Source organism: Mustela nivalis (assembly GCF_964662115.1).
Source record: "Mustela nivalis genome assembly, chromosome: 6".
NCBI lineage: Eukaryota > Metazoa > Chordata > Mammalia > Carnivora > Mustelidae > Mustela > Mustela nivalis.
In genome coordinates this window covers 11,555,385-11,571,082 of record NC_139025.1, presented here as the reverse complement: position 1 = coordinate 11,571,082, position 15,698 = coordinate 11,555,385, and the positions used below count along the sequence as shown (strand labels likewise).

General features: G+C 40.5%; 1 protein-coding gene across 4 annotated transcripts in view; it reads right to left on the bottom strand.

Moving 5' to 3' along the window:
- Positions 1-15,698, bottom strand: part of BTBD7 (BTB domain containing 7) — a 79,901-nt gene that overhangs the window by 29,690 nt on the left and 34,513 nt on the right. The window contains exon 4 of one of the 4 annotated variants that reach the window (XR_014312405.1): positions 2,255-2,410. The exons of 2 other annotated variants lie outside the window; for them this stretch is intronic. The gene's annotated coding sequence lies outside the window, so the exon portion shown is untranslated. Of the gene's footprint in view, positions 1-2,254; positions 2,411-15,698 lie in introns of those variants that run through there. One more of the 4 variants, XM_082733331.1, reaches the window with a different exon arrangement.

Genomic DNA, 15,698 nt, shown 5'->3' with positions numbered 1-15,698 from the left:
TGCATGCAGCGGCAGTTTGACAAAACTGTGGTTTTGCTCTAAGGGAAATGCTAGTTTAGTGGGAGAGGTGGTCTTTGGATAGAATGAGCCCCTGAAATTGGCTGGCTTTAGCTGACTGCTTTCAAAGTCAGGAAAAAAAATGAAACAACCATTCAGGGCAGCCACCCCTCAATCTAGGCATTCTGTCAAAGTCGGAAGATTTTTAGGTGGTCTTTAAAAACATCCTTATTTCCCACAGCTGTACAATAGGCTGCCGAAACTCAGGATCCAGATTTAATTTGAAAGATATCAGACCTCAAAGACTTGAATGCAAAGCCTCAACAAATCTTCGATGATGCAATCTGGGTCTGAACAGAAATAGGTGGGGACAGAAATCTGGAATGGGGTATCTGGGTGGATGAGCGAGGAATGTCAAATGCCAAGATTGTCTAAACTTTCTGGGTTGGTGGGGACACAGCTCTAACTGCTGGCAGAAAACAGCAGCCACCTGCAAAGACAACGCTTGTCCTCTTCAAGATCTGCCTCTGCCTCTGCTCACTGGTTCCAAAACAATAATCAGGAACTGATCACTCATAAGCACAGTCTGAACAAGGGAATACGATTTCTGTTCTGGGGGGAAAGAATGAACACACCCAAGAACCGCAAGACCTGGAGATATGTACTGGCAGGGTCTAGAAGACTGTGGGAACGCATCTCGAGTGTGCTGGATTGGGACGCTAGGTCTGCGGCAATATAATACAAGAGGAGCAGGAAGGTGTTTGTATGGATTTCAAGGTATTCACCAGGGCATCTTTTGTTGCTTCTCTGTCCAGTGATAACAAAGACTGGGCAACTGTAGGAACCATCGATAAAGTGATTAAGAGCTCAGACACCTCTGGGATGAAGGTCTGGGTTACCTCAACCTGGCAGGCCACCCCAACCTGCTGAAATATGGGCAAAGGAAAATGACAATTCAGGTTAGGGGACAGAAGAGGGATACTGTGCTAATTTGTATGGTTCCAGCTTGCTTTAGTTTAGAACTGTCTCCCACAATTTCCATTCCTATATGGTTCTAAGCAAAGTTGGTCAAAGTTGTGCGAGAACAGGAGGCAGAAGCAGCAGCATCACTCTCTGAGTCACCATAACTAGATATGGGGACAAGCAGACACAGAGGCTAGCTGATCCTTGGTCTCCCCTGCTTCGAGTTCAGTTCTCCTTCCCAACTGGCCCCAGGACACCACCAGATGCTTGGCTGAGGAGCCACAGGCCAGAGCACCCCTATCCACATGCCCCCGTACCCTGTGCAGCGCCCTGTGAGTGGCTCAGTGTGTCTGGTCTCTCAGGCTGACTGGCTGGTCGTTCCTCTGAGTTCTATTTCTCTTCCAGCCACACCTTTCCCTGCAGTGGTGTGAGGCTCAATCCCTAGAAGAATTCCCTTATCCCCTAAGTCAGAGGTGTTCTGCTGCCCAAACTGAACTCTGAGGGAGGACAGTTTTGATGAGAATATCAATTATAGCCCCCAGTCTGTCGCAACCGCAGGACTGCGGCTAACTGCACCATCCCTCCCGGACTGGGACTTTTGTAGAGGGGTGGCTGGTTATCACCTTGAAGACTCTGTGATGAATTGGATCTAAATTATTGTTTTCTCATTAACTTAAATCACATCAAATTGTTGATATTAAACCATTTTGACCTATGAAAATAACCTCAGAAGATTATACAACGTGTTAGTTTTCTACTGCTACGTAACAAATTACCACAACAGGTTAAAACAAATCATCTCCTATTTTCTGTGGACCAGGACACTGGGCACAGGTGACGTGCGCCCTCTGTCAGGATTTCCTAAGGCTGCAATCAGGTGTCAGCTGGGCTTGCCTTCTCACCTGAAGAGCTGGGAAGTTCTGGGGAAGAATCTGCTTCCAAGCTCATTCAGGTTGTTGGCAGAAATCCTTTCCTTGTGGCCATGTAAGGACCCAGCTTCCTGTGGCTATTGGGGGGGGAGGGTTCCCACGAAGCTCCTAGAGGCTGCATGAGATTCCTGACGTGGTCTGCTCAACAGGCCTTTTCACAACAGAACAGCTACTTCATCAATGCTGATGAGGGAAGACGTCTCTTGTTCAAGTCTACTATCAAGATGGAGTCTTCTCTAATGTAATGTAATCACAGGAACTACAGCCCACCTCTGCCATATTGTACTGGTTAGAGACAAGATATAGGCTGTGCTCAATGCTTAAGCAGGTGTAAGTATCAGAAGATGGGGATCATTGGGGATCACCTTAGGGTCTCCTCGTCACAGTAAGTTTATGAGCATTCTAGTAATGTGCTTTTGACACGCCGCACAATCCGGATCATTTTAGTCTGTCCTGAGTGCTCCTTTCTTTGATCTACATTAGCTGTCTTTTCTCAGAACATGTCTAATTTTACAACTTCTCTGAAGAGAGGTAAGAAAAACTACAATCAATATTTTAGGTAAAGGTGCATTATAATTTGGCCAAAAAAGAAAAAAAAAAAGGCTATTGACAAGGGAGCCAAGAATACTCAATGGGAAAAAGACTGTTTCTTCAATAAATAGCACTGGGAAAACTGGATATCCACATGCAAAGGAATAAAACTGAATCCCTATCTTATACCACTCACTAAAACTAACTCAAGATGGATGAAGGACTTAAATGTAAGACCTGAAACCATGACCTCCTAGAGGAAAGCATAGGAGTAAAACTCTTTTTGACATGGGTCTTGATAATGATTTTTTGTATTTGACATGTAATTCGTAAGTGGTACTATATCAAACTAAAAAGCTTCTGCACAGTAAAAGAAACAATCAACAAAATTAAAAGACAACTTACAGAATGAGAGAAAAATATTTGCAAACCATGTATCTGATAGGGGGTTAATATCCAAAATATATAAGAATCTCCTATAGCTCAAGAGTAAACAATTGATTAAAAAGCAGGCCCCCGGGTGACTCAGTTGGTTAAACATCTGCTTTTGGTTCAGGTCATGATCCTAGGGTCCTGGGGCTGAGCCCTGCATTGGGCTCCTTGCTCAGTGAGAAGCCTGCTTCTTCCTCTGCCTGCCACTCCCCCTGCTTGTGCATGCTCTCTCTGTGTCAAATAAATAAAATCTTAAAAACAAAAACGGGCAGAGGACTTGAATAGACACTTCCCCAAAGAAGACATACAAATGGCCAGAAGTACATGGAAAGGTACCCAACATCACTCATCATCAGAGAAATGCAAATCAAAACCACAGTATACTACCTCACACTTGTCAGAATGGCTGTTACCAAAAAGACAAGAATTAAATAACAGCAAGGATGTGAGGGCCCTTGTGCCCTGTTGGTGGGAATGTAAGTTGCTACAGGCACTACAGAGAACAGCATGAAGGTTCCTCAAAAATTTAAAAACAGAACTACCATAGATTCAGCAATCCCACTTCTAGGAATGTGTCTGAGGCTGATGAAAGCACTGCCTGGAAGAGACGTCTACTCTCCCATGTTCACTGCACCATCACTTACAACAGCCAAGATGTGGAAACAAATAAAGAGAATGTGGTATATATATAATAGAGAGTTATTCAGGTATAAAAAAGAAGGAAATGTTGCTACATGGATGAATCCTCAGGGCATCATGCTAAGTGAAATAAGTCGGAGAAAGACAAATACTGTATGACCTCACGTACATGTGGAAGTTAAAAATGTCAAACTCACAGAAAGAGAGAATAGGATGGTGGTTTCTAGGGGCTGAGGGGTGGAGAAATAGGGAGTGGTTGGTCAAAGGGTACAAACTTTCAGTTATACGATGTCTAAGGTTCAGAGTCCTAAAGTGCAGCACGGTGACACGTTAATATTGTGCTGTATACTTGAAAACTGCTTTGAGAGTACAGCTAAGTGTTCTGACCACCACCACAGCCACAAAATGTTAACTATGTGGGTAAAGGGATGCACAAATCAACCTTACTGTGGTAAACATCTCAGGGTATACACATGTATCAAATCATTACATGGTGCACCTTAAACTGAACACAATGCTATATGTCAATTATGTCTCAGTAACACTGGGTGGGGAAGACAGAGAAAGCTAGATTAAAATCTATTTTCACTGCAAAAAAAAAGAGGAAAAGTAAGGTGAGTTTTTCTGGGTTCTATTTCTCATATCTTTTGGGCTAATGTTCAGAATTTGGTTATTTCTACTGGGTAGATAATAAAACTATCCTCCATACATAATATAGAGTCTTAAAGTGCAACATATTTATCCACACGGAAGGATATCTTTCCAGTTTCTGTCCCTTTTAATAGGGGGACCCTTACAAGTTCCTCGCAATAACTAAATGCCAGAGAGCATTAATAATATCATAGATCTATTCCAAATATATTTTTAGGTTTCCTTTCATATATTTTAAAAGTTACATACTTAGACTATCTCTGGATTGTCTATCTGGATGGATTTACAAGAAGCTGGTAACACTGGATGCATCTGTGAAGGGGAACTGACTGGTGGGGGCCAAAAAGTTGGGAGAGCAGGAGACTCTTCGCTGAGACTCTTTGTACCTTTTGAATTCTGTTCCTTCTGAATATATTAGCTATTCAAAAAAAAAAAAAAATCAAATAAAAAACAAACAAAAACCATCACGCTATGGAAGTTGCCAGCAGTTCCTTCCCTCAGTGCCAATATAAAATCAATCACTGACCACAGAATCCAAGCAAATATTAGAAAGGAAATGAGAAGGTTCTCTGCTTTCAGAACATTACTCCCCTCTGATGGGAAAGAGGCAATCTCTGAGATTCATGCTGCTTGTGTGTGAAAATGTACCCTGCTTGCTTGTATCCTTTATTCTAATAACTTTTGCCATGTGAAAGCTATGTGAAAAGAAAGAACAGAGAGGAAGATAGGAAAGAAGTTACTGTAGTAACTTGGTACTAAAGGAGGTGGCTAAAGCACATAATTATTACAAGAGATTAAAGACTTCTCTATTACATTAAAGGAAAAAGACAAGACTAAGCACTCTGAGGATACTTATTTGAATATATTTATATTGCTTTACTGTTTACTTCATAAATTAATGTTTGATACAGCATTTTTAATATTTAGGCTTTAGCGTTTTTTGGTGTAAGTGAAAACAGCATGATGAAAGGGAAAAGCATTCACACGGATATCAGTCTCTAAACACAGACACCCTATATAAGCCTCTGCTATACTAGCAGGCAGGGTATCAAATTCTGGAGAACTTGAAATTGAACACGTATTCTTATGTGTGGGCATCTGACTAGAAGAGAGATGCAAGATATACTATTAGAGTCAGACTGACCAGAGACCCAACCCCAATTCCCTTTGTGTGATGTGTGAAATTAGTCCATTTCCTCATCTGAAAATGTTCCCTAATCTTCAAAATCTACCTCTTACTATAATTAAATTTCTTCATACACCATTATACTGGTGTATTCTAATTCAGAAGCAAGCACACAGTCTGTGGGGAGTGGAAGAGGGTAGCAGGAAAGCAGAGGCTCAAGGGAGCAGAGCAAGTCAAAGGTTATAAAGAGAACAGAAATGCTGACAACCCAAACGTACTGTGTACTTTCCACTCACATGTCACTTATTAAAATGTTAAATAAAAAAAAATTCTAGGGGTGCCTGGGTGGCTCAGTTGGTTAAGCATCCGACTCTTGATTTTGACCCAGGTCATGCTCCCAGGGTCCTGAGATCAAGCCCCATGTCTGGCTCTGCCCTGAGCGCAGAGTCTACTTGTCCCTCTCCCCTCCACTGCTTGCACATTCTCTTTCTCTAAAATGAATAAAATCTGAAACAAAATAAAACCATAATTCTAGTAGTCCCAGTATGTGAAAAACTCAGAGGTTCACATACCTTTAATAAAAAAACAAAAAATACCCATTTACATCTATACTTTGTTTACTATCCTTAAGCCTTTTCCCCACTGTGACACATCAGTTAAGTTAGTATCCTTAATTCTATTATAAGAAAACCCCAAGGTTTGGGGGTAGAGCCATGTTATAATTTTCAGAACTTTTGATATTTACTGGTTATCTCTCTTTTTTTTTAAAAGATTTTATTTATTTACTTGAGAGAGAGACAGTGAGAGAGAGCATGAGCGAGGAGAAGGTCAGAGGGAGAAGCAGACTCTCCATGGAGCTGGGAGCCCGATGCGGGACTCGATCCCAGGATTCCGGGATCATGACCTGAGCCGAAGACAGTCGTCCAACCAACTGAGCCACCCAGGCGTCCCTATTTACTGGTTATCTCTTAAAATGATCATGTCTCCTTTCAAAACAATGTACCTCACAGATAATTTTTTCCCATCCCTTTTCCCCTGTAATGGGAAAGCATAGCCTTGCAGTTAGAAAGACCAGGATTCAAATACCGGCCTTACCACCCCAGGTAACAGTATTTTCAAGTGTCAGTTTACCCATGAAATGGAGAGAATACCTACCATAGATGATGTGAGTTAAGAGCTTAGCAATAGTGCCTGGCAAAAAGCAGGTGCTCAAAAATTCGACTAAATAAATGAATAAATATAAGAAACTTCAAACAAGAATTAGCAGTTTTTGATGAGTAACTTATAGATTGTATTTGCTTAAAGGATGTATGTATTTAAAAAAAAAAGCCCCACTATCTCTGGAACATTTCTCATGGTATCTACAGGCAGTGCTCAGGATAAAGCCTAATGTCTCCACATATTAAAAGGACATAAAGTTGTGTACTGCACAGCCCTGCTGGTCCCTGGAGCCTCATTTCTCACCATACACCTCTTATCTCTGCAACCTCTACCCTAATCCCAAGTACCTGTTTCTTATTTATCTCTGGGTTCGTCTACCTGTGTTACTTCTGCCTAAGCTGTATTTCCAATCTCCAGGTCGTGGCTTCTCTGGGAAGCTCCTGATACTGTCTCCATTCCCTAATTCCTATATTGAGGTCTGGGGCTCCTCCTCTCCCTGTCTGCTCCCCTACCATCCAGTCCTTTGCTCTACTAGGACACTTACACCGTAACTGCCTATTGGTACTTAGAACTAGATGCTTTCACTTATTACTTCAATCTCAGGGTCTGGCATATAGTAGGTGCTAAATGAATACAGTATAGGAGTCCTAGTGCTAATTCTATACCAAGGGCTATCTGAATCGACGGGTTATTTTCTTCCTTCCCCTCCATAATGTCCCATCTTCACCTTTATTTGCAGAGAACTCAGGCAGCTGCCATTCTCTCAGGTTTATAGAGCTATGATGATGGTAAGATTTACAACACTGTATCCATCCACTTCTATTTAACTTAGTATTAATATCACAAATTTGACATCAATATGTAGTTTAGAAGTGGGGTTCATACCAATGAAGACTTTAGATACTTAATATTTTTACTGCTTACACTTATGGACAAAAAAAATCAATCTGGAAGTTAAGATGATGTATTAGAATAACAAAGAGACTATTTAGTCACAGTTTAGCTTAGAAACTTTTCTGAACCTCTTATAATTACATACGAGCTGAGAGAGCAATAGGTTTAGAGAACCAATGTGATGCCTATGTATCTTCTAAAAGTATTTTGGTGAATCAGTCTCAAAATTCAGCACTGCTCTTTTTTTTTTTTTAAGATTTTATTTATTTATTTGACAGATAGAGATCACAAGTAGGCAGAGAGGCAGGCAGAGAGAGAGAGAGAGAAGAGGAAGCAGGCTCCCTGCTGAGCAGAGAGCCCAATGCAGGACCCTGGGATCATGACCTAAGCCGATTGCAGAGGCTTTAACCCACTGAGCCATCTAGGCACCCCTGTAATTCAGTTTTAAAAACATCTGTTAAGGCCCTTCCAAATGCAAGCAGGGCATACTGCTTGGTGCCCACACTTCTGTGAAGGGAAAGGAACAAGTTCATTTGAAGAACCCAGGAAGAATTTATATGGTAAGTATGAGGCAGAGACAGGACTGGAGCACAGATCTGACCCCAGACTTTGTATTTATTTATAAAATACCATTAAATTTGGGTACCATTACTTATCTATGAACCTAAGCAAATCTCCAAGCTCTACAGGGCTGTTGTGAAGATGTAATGAGAAGACCTATGTGGTGTGCCCATCATGAAGCAAAGGTACATAGTGACATTTAAACATGGTTCCTTCTTATTCTCTTCTCCCTGGTATTGCATCTTGCATTGCAATGGTGTTCAAAAAATGCTAACTGGAAATCAAGTCTCTCTCTACTTCAGAATACCTTGCATTTGGCAACATCACTGCAGATGCTTTTGCTATCCTTATGGTGGTTAGAGTTCAGTATACTCTTTAAATAATAAAAGCTCAGCTCTTTCTTGTCCCTGTTGCTCACAGGTTTTTTTTTAAGATTTTATTTATTTATTTGATGGACAGATATCACAAGTAGGCAGAGAGGCAGGTGGAGGCGGGGAGCAGCCTCCCCACTAAGCAGAGAGCCTCATGTGGGGGCTCCATCCCAGGACCCTGAGATTATGACCTGAGCCAAAGGCAGAAGCTTAACCCACTGAGCCACCCAGGCGCCCCAAAGTTCTGTGTTCATATCCATAATGACCTGACTATACTATTTCACCTTTTGTCTGATTATATTAATGTCTGCAAAGTTCTAATTAAATCTCTCAGATCATGACAATAATAAACACATAATTTGTGTTGGGAAGAATAACAAAACAAACCAAAACAAGCAAGTCTTCCTGTTTTCTTCACTTCTCTCAACTGTAGCATTCTTGGGATTTTAGTATGACAGAGAAAAGATTTTGCTTATTGTTGAGAAAGGCTTCTAATTGTCCTCAGATTAAACTTTATGGCTTCAAAAGATTAACAACTTGACTGGCTTCCAAGAATATGTTAAATTCAACTGATATCCTATTACATATCAATGGGCAACAAAAGAAAGAGTTGAAGAGACTTTATTTGAAATTTAACTTAACACTGAGTTTAATGCTATGGAATTATACCCCATTTAGACCATCTCTAAACTTATTTTTAAAACTAATGCTTCATATTTATCTCCTAGATTGAGATTAAGCATCTTAATTTTATTTGCAACTTCTATGGTTAAATGTTTATTTCACACACCCCCTTTTAAAAAGAAAAAGTTACTCAGTTTTCATAGACATTAAAGATAACTCAAAACATGTAACTCACTGAATTCTACCTCTGAAACTAACAATTCAGTATATGTTAATTAAACTGAATTTAAATAAAAAATTTAAAAAATGTAACTGAGAGTCTACTAAGAGCAAAGTACTGGGTTCTTTGGGTGATTAAGATGATGAAGATCTGACCTTGTCTTTAGGGAGTATATAATACACTAAATGATAGAGGAAATGAGAGAGGTACATAGGTAATTCCAGAATAAACTGGATGAAAGAACCTAAAAGAAAAGTAAAAGTGCTTTAGAAATTTGCAGAAGTAGAGAATACTTTTAATTTAGAATACCTAAGACAAAACAAAGGAAAAGTAGCATGTGAATTTGGTCTTAGAAAGTATGGTAGAACTTGGGACACTGAGTGGTCAGAGGCAAAGATCTTCTAAGACCACAGAAAAATGTGAGCAGAGGCTCAGAGGTGGAGGGTTTGTAGCGTATATGAAAAATGGTTTAAGTTCTAAAATAAAAATGCAATAAAATGTTACAACTTAGAGCTCTACTCATAAATTTTGAGTAAAGAATTTTTTTTTAAAAGATTTTATTTATTTATTTGACAGAGATTACAAGTATGCAGACAGAGGGTAGGGGGAAGCAGGCTTCTGGCTCAGCAGAGAGCCCGATGCAGGACTTGATCCCAGGACCCTGAGATCATGACTGAGCTGAAGGCAGAGGCTTTAACTCACTGAGCCACCCAGGCGCCCTTGAGTAAAGAATTTCTTAAGTGCTAAGTGTCATTATGATTAGAGATGTATAATTTGAGAGTTGTCTGAACCTCCATTCCTGAACTGAGATTAACTCTTCATCTATGTTGTATAGTTAACTGAAATCTACATTTTCTACTCTGGTCTGTGGATAATGGTCTTTAACTTAGCTCCATTATTCTCTAGGAAGTATATTCAGACTAAATTGCTAAGAGGAAACAATTACAGACAGAAGCATAATAAACTGCCAGTTCAACTGAACCGAGACAGAAGAAGAATGTCAACACAGAGACAATGGAGAGGATGGGAAGAGGGAGGAAGGGCTTAGTGAGTCGGGACAGTTAGTCTCTACTACTTTGTATTTGTTTCAAGTCACACACTCTAGAAATCCGACCAAGTTGCAAAGGAAAAAATTAGGTCATTGCTTTCAGTTGTTTCTCTGTTAGATTTTTAATTCAATAAAATATAATCACATGCATTATGACTAAAAATACAGGTACTGCATTACAGAGTCCAGTTTGGAACTAACATTTTAATTTTCATATTCCATAGAGTAAAAAAATACATTTTTAATCAAGATGAAAAAATAAAATCTATGGTTTAAAGTGTTCTACTGTAAAATGCCCTGAACTGGAATATACACATAGATATCGGTGCTAATTCTGAGCTATTTCATTCTGAGGTTAACAGTATTTATAACAAGGAAATGTAAATTCTTTATGGTAGGCCCACAGTTGTTAAAATTCATGAGAAAACCTACAGTTCTCCTAAAGAGTAGATTTTTACTCAAAACATTAGAACTCGGGGCACCTGGGTGGCTCAGTGCGTTGGAGCCTCTGCCTTCGGCTCAGGTCATGGTCCCAGGGTCCTGGGATCGAGCCCCACTTAGGGCTCTCTGCTCAGTGGGGAGCCTGCTTCCCTGCCTCTCTGCCTGCTTGTGATCTGCTTCCCTTCCTCTCTGCCTGCTTGTGATCTGTCGAATAAATAAATAAAATCTTAAAAAAAAATTAGAACTCAATATATATTCTCACCATGGTACTCACATTTTCAGAGGTGTTTACACAGTGTAGTGTATGCTAAAATCATCATGAAAGTCAATGACCAAACACCTGATCCTTCTTTTGAGGTTCTTCTAATCTAGTCATCTACTTTAGAATTTTACACACTGGTCTTTTTACTATAGGTACTGTTACCACCAGGTTTCCAAGCTGTAACCACAGAAAACAACTCGAGCTGGCTTAACAGAAAAGGGATTTATGTGAAAGGCTATATTGTTAGCCCACAGTGGCTCAGAAAGTTGAAGACCAGATACAGAAAACAAATGAGAGCAGAGGAAGGCCGTAGACTGAGGACTATATTAGGGAAAGAGCCTAGTGGGTACCACAGGCTGCTCTGGGACCCTGGCCACCACACCTCCTGCTGTGTACAGATGGTGGATGCCATCAGTGGCAGTGGACATCAGTGGCATCACTGCCACTGACTTCTCTCTCCTTTTCCATGAGATGTTGCTGCTCCCACCCTGCTTATATAAAGAATTCTCTAAAGTCCTTGCTTTTCTGGGCTATCAGCTTCCAATAGAAAAAGAGCCCAGGCCATGTGTTTAACCATTAACCACTGAGAAGGCTGAGAAAACAAGTATTTGACCTTTTAGGTTTTTACACTGGGGGGGGGGGGGGGTTCCTGCCCTCCACCGAGACCTGTGAGGAATTTCTAAACTAGGAAGAAGGTCGTAATGCTGGCAGCCAAAAAGTCAAATAACTGATACAGGAACACTCACAGATTCAGGAAAGAATGGCCTACTCAGAATAAAGCCCTCTATCCTCTGGCTAAGGGCTCTGAAGCAAAGTCTGTTGTCACCTACCCAGGTGTCTGCCCCTAAAGCTTTTAAATGTCTTTGCTGGGCCCACATTTCCCTGACTTACTCCTGCCCAAGTGGTTCAGCACATATCAGGCTCATCGCTGAGACTCCTGGCGGCTGATGCTTTGATAACTAGTCTGCTATTCTGTTCTTAAAACTAGGCCACAGTGGCCTCCTACCTTCATCCCTCAATAGTGGTTCTCATACTGCTCCCCTCTCTTACCATGCACACACTTCAGGGCTTGGGATCAGAAGAGCTGGTATGAGTCACAACCTTATCATTCACAATCTCAAGAGAAGGCTTGTTATTCATCTCTGAGCCCCACCATAGTCACAGGTTGTCAGGGAGACCAAATGAGAGAAAGTAAAAGCCCTTTGCAACCTAAAATGATAAGCATGATTTTACTAGTTAACATTTTTTTTTAAAAAAGATTTATTTATTTGACAGAGATTGAGAGAGCACAAGCAAGGGGAGCAGTAGACAGAGGGAGAGGGAGAAGCAGACTCCCTGCAAAGCAGCGAGCCCGATGCGGGGCTCAGTCCCTGGACCCTGGGATCATGATCTAAGCCAAAGGCAGCCACTTAACCGACTAAGCCACCCAGGTGCCCCACTAGTTAACATTATTGATAGATATGAAAAATCCCCAGTTCTTTAGGATTAAGGCCCATCCTAAGTCTTTCTGGTTCTTCTGAGCATTGATATCATATCTTTATTGTACTAAAAATCGAATTTTGTAATCAAAGCAGCATATGCTGATGATCTAAAAAGTCTTGTGGCTCGTAGTAATAAAAAGCTTATTCTAGGGAGGAAAAAAATGAAACAAGATGGGATCAGGAGGGAGACAAACCATGAAAGACACTTAATGTCACAAAACAAACTGAGGGTTGCTGGGGGGAGGGGGGTTATGGAGAGGGTAGTTGGGTTATGGACATTGGGGAGGGTATGTGCTATGGTGAGTCCTGTGAAATGTGTAAGCCTGACCACTCACAGACCTGTACCCCTGGGGCAAATAATACATTATTATATGTTAATAAAAATAATTAATTAAAAAAAAAACTTTATTCTAAAGACAAAACCCCCTGCCCTATGTCTTTCCTCTTCCCAGTCCTGCTCCCAAGGCAATGCCTCTCAATTCTTTAGTTGTTTCTTCTGGCATTTACCTGTCTGTATTATAATTTTTATTAAATCAATAGTCAGTATTCATATTTAAATACTGCTTACTGTGAGCCAAGTGGCATATATTTTCTTCCATAAGTAATTTAAAATTTTTCTTGGAGCTATTTTTTCTTCTTTTTTCACTCCCTTCATTTTCTATAAATCTACTGTTAATTTTTCATACAAGCACCAAAAGACCCATGAAATCTCTTTCAACGTCCCTTGTCATTTAATGTTCCTGGAGCCTTTCACCTCCTGGTCCAGTCTAGATGTGAAGCCTGCAAGACCTACTACATGGGCGGGACTTAGGATTTCCCTTTTTTATTTCCTGTGTTTGACGCCGTTTCCCGGATCCCACACTTCTTCATTCTTGGTTCACTTCATTTAGTGGAACACATCCTTAGTAACTTCCTCAGTAAGGGTGCAGGAGAGATCAGTTCTTTGAGGCAAGACTGAAAAATAATGGCTTTATCTAGCATTACACTTGATTGACAGCTTGGCTAAATATAGAATTTTGTGTTGAAAATAATTTTCACCAGCTTTTTCAAAGGCACTGTGCCACTGTATTACAGCATTCGGCTGCTGCTACTGAAAAGCTCAATACAATTCAGAGTCCTGTTTCTTTGTATGGAACCGAATTTTTTCCTCTCTGCAACATTTTAGAATCTTTTCTTCTTCCCTAGAGTTCCCTACAGAAATGGATAAAACTTTTTTTTTTTTTTTTTAAAGTATGTTCCATGCCCAAGGCTGGAACTCACAACCCCAAATCAAGACCCAAGCTGAGATCAAGAGTCGGACGCTTAACCAACCAAGCCACCTAAGCACCCTAAGATAAGACTTTTTAATACAGAAATTCCTTTAGCAGTATTTCTTATATTACTCCTCAGATATTGGCTTCTCTTCCATTTTCTCTGGTATGTTTCTAAAACCACCACTTGTTAAACTGTTATACCTTCTAGACCAATACTATAAGTTTTCTTATTTGTCTCCACTGTTGCCCATCTCTCAGTTATTCGTTTTTAAAGGTTTCTTCAATTTCACCTTTCAATCCTTCTATTAAATTATTTTTCATTTCTGCTACCTTATTTCCAAGAGTTCCTGTCTGTACTCTTATAGTATCCTATTTATGTCTCATTGATTCAACAAAGCACTCTCTTACATAAGCGCATTTTGCTTCTATTTTTTTTTTTTTTAAGATTTTATTCACTTATTTGATAGAGAGAGCACAAGTAGGCAGAGAGGCAGGCGGTGGCGGGGCGGGGGAAGCAGGTTCCCTGCTGAGCAGAGAGCCGGATGCAGGGTTTGATTCCAGAACCCTGAGATCATGACCTGAGTCAAAGGCAGAGGCTTAACCCACTGAGCCACCCAGGCGCCCAGGCATTTTGCTTCTGTTGAAGTTTTCTTCTAGTTTCTTCTGATACTTTGTTCTTTTTGTTCTGTCCTCTGTCTTAATTTGGAAGCTTTCTCCAAATGTCCAGTGAGCCTCAGACGGGTTTTTGTATTTATGAATGCAACACTGAACTGCTATGTGGAAGCTCTGCTGCAAAAGCAGGACTGCTGACCATAGTCTTCTAGAAAAACTGGAAGACAAACTGGTTTTTTCACCATGTTAACTCCTGAGCATAACTTCATCACGGAACTCCACGACATCAGTCTCCATCAGTCTATATGCTCTTGGGCTGTTCACCATTTCTAGATTTTTCATCTTGTATCTGCCTGGCATGGACTAGAACAGGGGAATGGGAGTGATTTTTGTCATTTACTTTGTAGGCTTTGACATAAATTCAGATTTCAACCTTGGTGCTTTACCCCACATCTCCACCCACCCTTTTCGTAGCTATTTCCAGATGTGAAATCTTTCTAGTTTGATTTCTTTAGAAAATAAAGCTCGAGGTTCCTTGTGTTTGGTTGGGTGGGGGGAGGGTAGAGAAGGGAACTGAAGGGGCAGGTTAGGATTTGCCAAGAGGCACAAGTGATACTGATGCAAGACCCCTGAAACAAAACGGAGAAAGTACTGACCCAAATATACTAGAGAACTTAAAAAAAGGTAGCAAATATCAAAAGAGAATATGGATGTTTAATAGAGGGTACTCAGAAAACCAGCTCACTATACGGAGTAAATCAAAACCCCATTCCTTTCTGATACCATCTATAAAGGTGAATTCCACGGTCGGGGGTTGGGGAGGTTGATTCATTCAGTTTTCAGACTTAAAATCAAATCTCCTTTTTCAGTGGCCGCACTTATCCCTTCTTCCCAGAGTACCAAGTACCCCTTGTGAACTGCCTCTGTTATCCTGAGTCGCCCCCTTTACAGGCTCTATTACAGACCTCTCCTCCATTAAGTCAGTGATCAGTCCTTGTTTGCTTTCTAGCTTCCAAAAATTTCAGTATCCTTTCTCCACTGTTGTTTTCTTCTCGGGTATCTATGTCCTTATATTTGTTTTATTCCTTCATTATGCCATTAGGCTTTGGAGGAGCCAGAAATAAACTTATGTTTAATCTGTTATACAGGAAATCAACTGAAATTAAAGCTTATCCTAAAATGCCAGGCCAGTAAGTTGAGGCCCCATTACCTATTAACTGACCTCCCTAATAGTGACTGCCTACTTGTCTGAATAAAATGCATTCTCAGTGTAGGCCAGGAATGTGCACTTTTATCCAGACCATTCTGGCTGTCTGCCTATACCGCCTCTTTTTATGATGCTCTTGAAACTGTTAAATCACCTCTCCATCTTGAAGGACACATTTAGTCTCAAGGTCCCAGCCTCCCTTGACAGATTTTATTTCTTTTTAAAACTGGCTTTAACTTTTGAAGTTAAATCTAATTAGGAATAAAACGTAACAGTCATTAATTCTAAGAATAAG